The sequence below is a fragment of the Meles meles genome, chromosome 8, assembly GCF_922984935.1.
Source record: "Meles meles chromosome 8, mMelMel3.1 paternal haplotype, whole genome shotgun sequence".
Classification (NCBI taxonomy): Eukaryota; Metazoa; Chordata; class Mammalia; order Carnivora; family Mustelidae; genus Meles; species Meles meles.
In genome coordinates this window covers 17,462,797-17,471,221 of record NC_060073.1, presented here as the reverse complement: position 1 = coordinate 17,471,221, position 8,425 = coordinate 17,462,797, and the positions used below count along the sequence as shown (strand labels likewise).

Genomic DNA, 8,425 nt, shown 5'->3' with positions numbered 1-8,425 from the left:
ACAGTGAAGAAACATCAGAATACTATATATGTTATGGTAAGTATCATGAAAGGCTTGTTACCAATGGCTTGTACATCTTCCGCTTTAAACCACTTGCTTATGAAAGACACTTATGATCATGTCGTTCTTTCCACAGCTGAGGGTTTGAATGTAAATTCCCTCAGAAGAGGGAATAACTCTTACTTTACAAAATACATTTGAGAGTCAACAATTTGTAAGCTCAGAGACACAGAGGAGGGCTCAGAAGCAGGGGACACTGACATGACATAGCAAAGTGGGAACCAGGAAAGTCCCAACGTCATATTTATAGCCCAGTGTTTTCTCAGTAAATTTACACATCTCAGGTTTTACTATGGGTGTTTACAGGTGGCAAGTATGAGGTATCAGAGGAGATGAGCATTGTAGAGAATATAAGAAATAATTGAAGCAAATGTCATTGCAAGGAGTGCCCAGAGCATGCTCTACATTTAGTCACCATTTTCATAGTATGAAATCAGACTACAATCCTTTCATGGATAATAGGTGTCTCTCTTTATCCCTTTGTAGGCATTCAGGCCCCAGGAAGGTGTTACTTCCTGAATGGATCGCCTCACACCTCCCAACAATGTGACTGGGTTTATTCTTTTGGGACTCACACAGAATCCACACTTGCAGAAAACACTCTTCATGGTCGTTTTTCTATTTATTGTGCTGGCCAATTTGCTCATTGTAATTACCATCTCGCTCAGCCCCACACTTTCGGCTCCCATGTATTTCTTTCTCAATTACTTGGCCTTTATAGATGCATCCTACACTCTGTGACCACCCCCAAAATGATCATCGACCTGCTGTACCAGAGGAGAACCATCTCCTTGGGTCGCTGCCTGACTCAGCTCTTCGTGGAACACTTCCTGGGAGGATCAGAGATCATCCTGCTCATTGTCATGGCCTATGATCTCTATGTAGTCATCTGCAAGCCCCCGCACAACACAACCATCATGGGACAGGGCCTCTGCCACCTCCTGGTGGTGGTGGCATGGATAGGGGGGATCCTACATGCCACTGTGCAGATCCTTTTCATGGTCAACTTGCCCTTCTGTGGTCCCAAAGTGATTGACCACTTCATGTGTGATCTCTTCCCTCTGCTGAAACTTGCTGCAGTGACACCTACATGCTGGGAATGGGGTGGCAGCCAACAGTAGGGCCATGTACTTGCTCATTTTTTCCATGCTACTCCTCTCCTACATAGTCATCCTGAGCTCCCTGATATCCCATGGCTCCGAAGGGCAGCACAAAGCCCTCTCAATGTGTGGCTCCCACTTTACTGTAGTTGTGCTCTTTTTTGTGCCTTGCATATTCACCTACATGCGTCCTGTAGTCACCTACCCTGTGGACAAGTTGGTGACTGTGTTCTTTGCAATCCTCACTCCCATGTTGAATCCTATCATTTACATAGTGAGAAACACAGGGGTGAAAAATGCCATGAAGAGTCTGTTGAAGAGGAGGAAAACTTAGTCTGTTCCTAATGCCAAGGAAGGAATGGTGTATTTAATAGGGAGGATTCTATCTGTCATACAGTGTGAACGAGAATGGAAATTTTTGCAGATCAATGAGTGTAAAAAAAAAAATCCCACATACTAACACTGATGAAGCATTTAACAGTGGCTATGCCTTTTGATATGTGATTTTGATAGCTTTTAAGGTCCTTTATCAAAGCCTCAGTGTTCACAGATCCAGGAAAAGAATAGAAAGGACAACTAGAAATCCCTAGTTTGTTTTTCTCTAGAGTATCTTTTTCTCCAGAGTCTTATGCGACTTTACTAAATTTTTCATACATATGTTACTTGAATGAAATTGTTTATTCCATGTGACTTTTATTTTTTTCTTCACCTATGGTAAAGTCAACAAGAAAATAGAAAGTCTTAGGTTGCTATATGTGGAGGGAGCAGTAGGGAAGTACAAGAATGACTCCTGAATTTTCTTTATTTTAGCCCCATGAATGTACCAAAGCAAAGACAGACACCAACAAAGGAAGAGACTAATTCATAACCTCTTTCTATTTGGGTATTTTTGGCACAAAAAATAAACCAGAAATCTTGAAATTATTCTCAATTTGGTCTTTTTAAAAAAATGTTCTTGTAAGTTGCAGGGTTTGTTTTTTGTTGTTGTTGTTTTGTTTGTTTTTTTTTTTTACTATAAAGGAAACTTTTTTCTTTTTTCTTACCAAGACTTGAGCCATTTGAAGAAAAAACAGTAAACATTGTTTTATTTAACTTCAACAAAACGGCATATCTTTAAGTTCCAAAAGTTTTGCTCTGGAGGTTTGATGCCTACATTTATGTTACATGAACATTTTATTATTTGTCAGGCATATTCACCTCAGGTGATTTATCCATGTGGGACGTTGGTAATTCCAATATTACTGTCCTCATTTTACAGAGAAGCAAATAGGTAATGAGGGAGGCTTACTAATTCACTTGCCTCAGGTGAAACATCTACAATTACAGGTATAAAATTCAAATCCAGGTCTTCCAGATCTCGGTCATACTTTCTTTCAAGTAAAACACAGTTGCCTAGAATATTCATGTCTACAGATAAGAAATTATTCTGCAGTGTTAATGATTCCCTTTGTCCTGTAAGAATTATGGTGTCAAATTTGCTAAAGCCTTGTCTCACATGTAGAGACAGATTTAAGCAACAATGCTCCTCTGTGCACATGGGAAAGATCAAGTCATTCTCCATTATGAAACAATGCTCTATGAAACTCTGACAGTAACACTCCAACCTGCGTTACTTCTCACAAATACCCTTTCTCAAACTCACTTGTCATATAGAGCTATTTCTTATCTGACCATACAATAATGCCAGAGCATGGTATACGTTCTCGGGGGTGATTGTGTACCCTAGTTTAAGTATGACTGTCTCAAATTATAAGACAGGGAAACTTTTACCACAATGTCCAGGCTTGGAAGGTGATTTAACAGCACTTAGTTTATCAAAAATGGTCAAATTTGCATGTGCTGGTGAGAATTAAACATTTCAACAGAATCCAGACAAAATAATGTGTGGTTTCTTTTGACAGTTGGATGGGAGATAAGGGTAAGCCAGAAGTAAGGATAGGAAAAGTATTGAGTAAGTATTATTTCTACTTTAAGACCAAAGAGGAGTTTTGAAGACAGAAGCTAGGGCCAACATTTGTGCCTTAGGGGTAACTGATGTGAGAAGATGAAAAGGACACAGATTATAAATTGTCAACAGCAAACTTGGAAGACATAAGAACTGAAAGGAGAAATGTAAGGCAGTCTGATGTTTTCAGAAGATGGAGTCTTGCTGATTCGTGAATAATTTTAAGGAATGTTAAGATATTCCTATGCAAAGGATCTCATCATCAAGATTCTCTTGTGAAGGTCAAATGCCATCTGATTATTTCTCAGACTTAAAAGAAAATGGAAGTAAGTATATTTACCACAGAAAATTAATGAGATAAATAATATTTGGATCAGTTGTACACAGATACTTTGCTTTATATGGACTTTAACTTTTTTGTTAATTTTTTTAAGAGAGAGAGAGTGCACATGTGTGTGCATGCATGATTTGGGGAAAGGGCAGATGGAGAGGGAGATACTCTTAAGCAGGCTCCACACCAAGCATGGAGCAGCTTATATGGACTCCCAGTTCTGTGAAAATTTCAAGCATTAAGTGAGGGAATGGTCTAACTCTTACTGAAGGCTATATGCATACTTTTTGATAGTACTTTACATGCTTTATCTCTCTTAGTGTAATAAGTTTTAAAGATAGATCTTTATGCCATTGATATAAAAAATGAGACTGAATAAGGGTGAAGCAAAAATAGCAAGTCTTTTAGACTCTGATTTCTCTCCTTGTCCCACTTCACAATCCTCTTTGTTAGCATGATATAGAAACACCCAAACATAGAGCTATTCATTGGCTACAATGTGAAGATTGTCTGTGAGGCATTCTGTCCTTATTATGGGGTTCACTTTCTTCTCATCTCTCCCCTGAGCTCTGCTTCCCAGGCTACTTGTACTTTCCTGATTCTTCTTGTGTCAGAGAAAAACCACTGGACGATCTGATTTCTACATATGTAATTCCCTCCATGGACATCATGTAAAGTGGGATGTAATGGGCTCAGGAATTGCAATTCAAAAGGTCGCATTTGGAAGATAGTGACATATGGGTGAGAGATATGTGAAGGAAAAATAAACAACTCAGTCGTTTAGGAGACTGACAACCTGGGTATTAGGGTAGCACTCTGAAGAGCTAACTGTCATTTCTATGGGGCTATATCTATTGCTAGTCCATAGTCTTAATATTTATTACCTGAAAATGGTGGCTCCAAGGTTAATTAAGTGTAGGAAATTCTTATTTCTTTTATTCAAATAGTACTGTTTAGTGCCTACCGTGTGCCAGAGTGTTCTGGGGGCTTGGTTTAAGGTGTTGAATAATACAACAGAGGTTGTGTTTATATGGAACTTACATTCCCATGAGGAACAGGTGGTTAATATGCAAGTTAACTCAAGAGTGAAAAATGTAATTGTGTTAGTAGTAAGTACGATGAACAACATTTTATTCAGGAGGCGTTGCAGAAGAGAACAATTAGATATAGATGAGTGTGGCTGTTAGAAGCCCAGCTAGAATTTTACTTATGCTCAAGTTTAATCACATTATTTCCCCCACCCTTTTTTTTTATAAATAGGTTATCTAATGCACGAATTTGCAGTGTGCACTGGGAACCATGCTGCAAATGTAGCATATCAATATTTTTCACTATTGAAGTTGGAAAAAGAATGAAGCTTATAACCCCAATTATTTCTAAATGGAACACATGTTATTTTGGAATACTAAATGTTATGGAGTGAGAAAGAATTGGGTCCTTATTTTTTCCAGCTGAGGTACATTTTTTAAACCTTAATAACAGCAAGTCTCCTGCAGTTGGATATAGTACAATTTTAATAATAGTCTTAAAAGATGAAGGCGACACCAGGCTAAGTGAGAACAATTTGGTCCCAGGACTTGCCTGGTATATTACTTTTCTTTATGTCATTAGGCAGATGGATCGCCATATGGCCATTCTGTTATTGAAGAAGAGGGCTTAGTTGTGGAGCAGATAATTGAATGGTTAATGATAATGCCAGGATCTGGTGTTGCTTTTGTGGAGCATCAGCCTGGGCTGGATCCAGAGAAGCTCTGCCCCTGGGATAAACAAATCACTGCAGCGGTCAGATAAGAATTCACTGGTATGGTGATTAGCTCCTCAGTCAGTAGAGACACAGACTCCAGGACATACACTTGGAATGATGCAAGTCTGCACATTTTGAAATTCTGTGCCATTTGAAAATGTCAGTCTGCCCTCTTCTAGCTCAAATTTAGTATATGAAGGAAAACTTCTCATTAATGATGTTTCTTCTAAGGTGTGAGTTGGAAACTGTTTACAAATTAAGCTCAAAATACAGCCAAATGGTGGGCACAGTTCATAAATTATTTGTCAATAGATTATCTGGCTCCCCCCCAAAAACTTTCCCATTTAGATGAAATTTGAATTCTTCTGCCATCTACAAGGTTTGTTTCCTAATTAAGTCCTTGGACAGTTAGAGTATCTGTTTTAAATCTTTCTTTAAAAATCATTAAAACCTCTGATCCTATCAACAAATTCCCATGAAGTGCTTAAACGATTTGTTTCCAGAGCAGGTCCTGATTTACTTGGATCTGCTAAGTTGAAACTCTAATAAGTAAAAACTTGTAGTTCTTTTGTTGATGACAGTTCATGGAAGTAGGTCCTGGAAGGGCACAGAACTTTGTTTACCTTGACATTATCCTGGAAAATTTATTGTAAATGCCTGCCTTCTACTTACTGGGACCTTCAGTTAACTGCCTTTGGAGTTCACAAGGATGACATAAGGTTGAGTTCTGGAGGTAACTTGAACAAGTTACTTGAGTATTAAACATCTTCTTATTAATTTTTTTTTAATATTTTATTTATTTGACAGAGAGAGAGAAGTCACAAGTAGTCAGAGAGGCAGGCAGAGAGAGAGGGAGAAACAGGCTCCTCACTGAACCGAGAGCCCGATGCGGGGCTCGATCCCAGGACCCTGAGATCATGACCTGAGCCGAAGGCAGAGGCTTAAACCACTGAGCCACCCAGGCGCCCCTCTTCTTATTAATTTGAACTACTATTTTTGAAATTATTGAAATAATCAAATCACTTTATGTACATACACAAGTACATATATACATATATTAAGTATATTTGAAATGTATCAGTAGTTCATCTGCTTTGTCTATACACACAAATTGTGGCTTCAGGCTGGAAAGTCTTAAGCTATCAACACTTTTGGGCTGGATTTACTTTAATCTTTCTTTGCAAATTACCAAAATTTAAGTGTCTGACTAATGCAGGTCATGAGCTTAACAACTATAAGAGTGTGTTTGTATTTTAGGGATGTGCTCTTAGGAAGAGAAGGAATAAGAATAGTGGGAAAAATACACAGTGGGAAAAAGTTTCTTCAATAAATGTTGCTGGAAAAATTGGACAGCTATGCACAGAAAAATGGAATTTGATCATTCTCTTACACCATACACAAAGATAAACTTGAAATGGATAAAAGACCTCATCATGAGGCAGGAATCTATCAAAATCCTAGAGAAGAACATAGGCAGTAACTTTTTTGACATGTGCCCCAGCAACTTCTATCAAGACATGTCTCCAGAGGCAAAGGAAACAAAAGCTAAAATGAAGTTTTGGGACTTCATCAAGATCAAAAGCTTCTGCACATGTCCTCTGTGTTATTCCTTGTGGGGAGAGGGAGAGAATTGAGTTGGGGGAAATTGAAGGGGGAGATGAACTATGAGAGACTGTGGACTCAGAAAAAAAAAAATGAGTGTTTTGGAGGGGAGGGGTGAGAGGTTGGGTGAGCCTGGTGATGGGTATTATGAAGAGCACATATTGCTTAGAGCACTGGGTGTGGTGCATAAACAATGAATTCTGGAACACTGAAAATAAATAAATATATATATATATATATATATATATATATATATATATATATAGTTTTTAAATGCTTCTGCACAGAAAAGGAGACTCAACAAAACAAAGAGGCAACACACAGAATGAGAGAAGATATTCTGAAATGACACTACAGACAAAGAGCTGATATCCAATATTTATAAAGAACTCAAACTCAACACACACAAAACCAATAATCACTTCAAAAAATGGACAGAAGATATGAACAAATGGTCTCCGAAGAAGACATGGCTAACAGACACATGAAAAAATGCTCACCCCCGGGGTGCCTGGCTGGCTCAGTGGGTTAAAGCCTCTGCCTTCGGCACAGGTCATGATCCCAGAGTCCTGGGATCAAGCCCCACATCAGGCTCTCTGCTCAGTGGGGAGCCTGCTTCCTCCTCTCTCTCTGCCTGTCTCTCTGCCTGCTTGTGATCTCTGTCTGTCAAATAAATAAATAAAATATTTTAAAAAAATGCTCACCCTCATTAGTCATCACGGAGATTCAAATTAAAACCACATTAAGATAACACCTTACTCAAGTTAGAATGGCCAAAATCAACAAGACAAGAAACAACAAGTGCAGAAAGTATGTGGAGAAATGGGAACCCTCTTATACTGTTGGTGGAAATGCAAGTTGGTGAAGCCACTATGGAAAATAGTGTGAAGATTCCTTAAGGAATTAAAAATAGAGCTACCCTATGACCCTGAAATTGGACTACTGGGTATTTAACCCAAAGATACAGATGTAGTGAAAATAAGGGCCATCTGTACCCCAATGTTCATAGCAGCAATGGCCACGGTCGCCAAACTGTGAAAAGAACCAAGATGCCCTTCAAAAGACAAATGGATAAAGAAGATATGGTCCATATATACAATGGAGTATTATGCCTCCATCAGAAAGGATGAATACCCAACTTTTGTATCAACATGGATGGGACTGGAGGCGATTATGCTGAGTGAAATAAGCAGAGAGAGTCAATTATCATATAGTTTCACTACTTGTGGAGCATAAGAATTAACACAGAGGACCTTGGGAGATAGAGAGAAGTGAGTTGGGGTAAATTGGAGGGGGAGACAAACCATGAGAGACTGTGGACTCTTAGAAACAAACTGAGGGTTTTAGAGGGGAGGAGGTGGGGTTTGGGTGAACCTGGAGGGCACGTATTAAGGAGGGCACATATTGCATGGAACACTGGGTGTGGTGTGGAAGAAAAAAAAGAAAAATAAATAAAATCTTAAAAAAACCCACTATTGATGAGAATGAAAGATTCTTCAGGTTTTTTTAGAGAATCCCTCAAAGTTCATCATTTACATATTTTGGATTTGATGTTGATATTTCTAGGAATTTTCTAGGACAGAAATATTCAAACCAGTCAGTAAAAATTTCTGTGAAGTGATGTGCATTGTATCACTGTGTGT

At 38.6% G+C, this 8,425-nt stretch overlaps 1 pseudogene; it reads left to right on the top strand.

Moving 5' to 3' along the window:
- Positions 1-579: 579 nt before the first annotated feature.
- On the top strand, positions 580-1,494 carry LOC123950055 (annotated as a pseudogene).
- Positions 1,495-8,425: the final 6,931 nt, after the last annotated feature.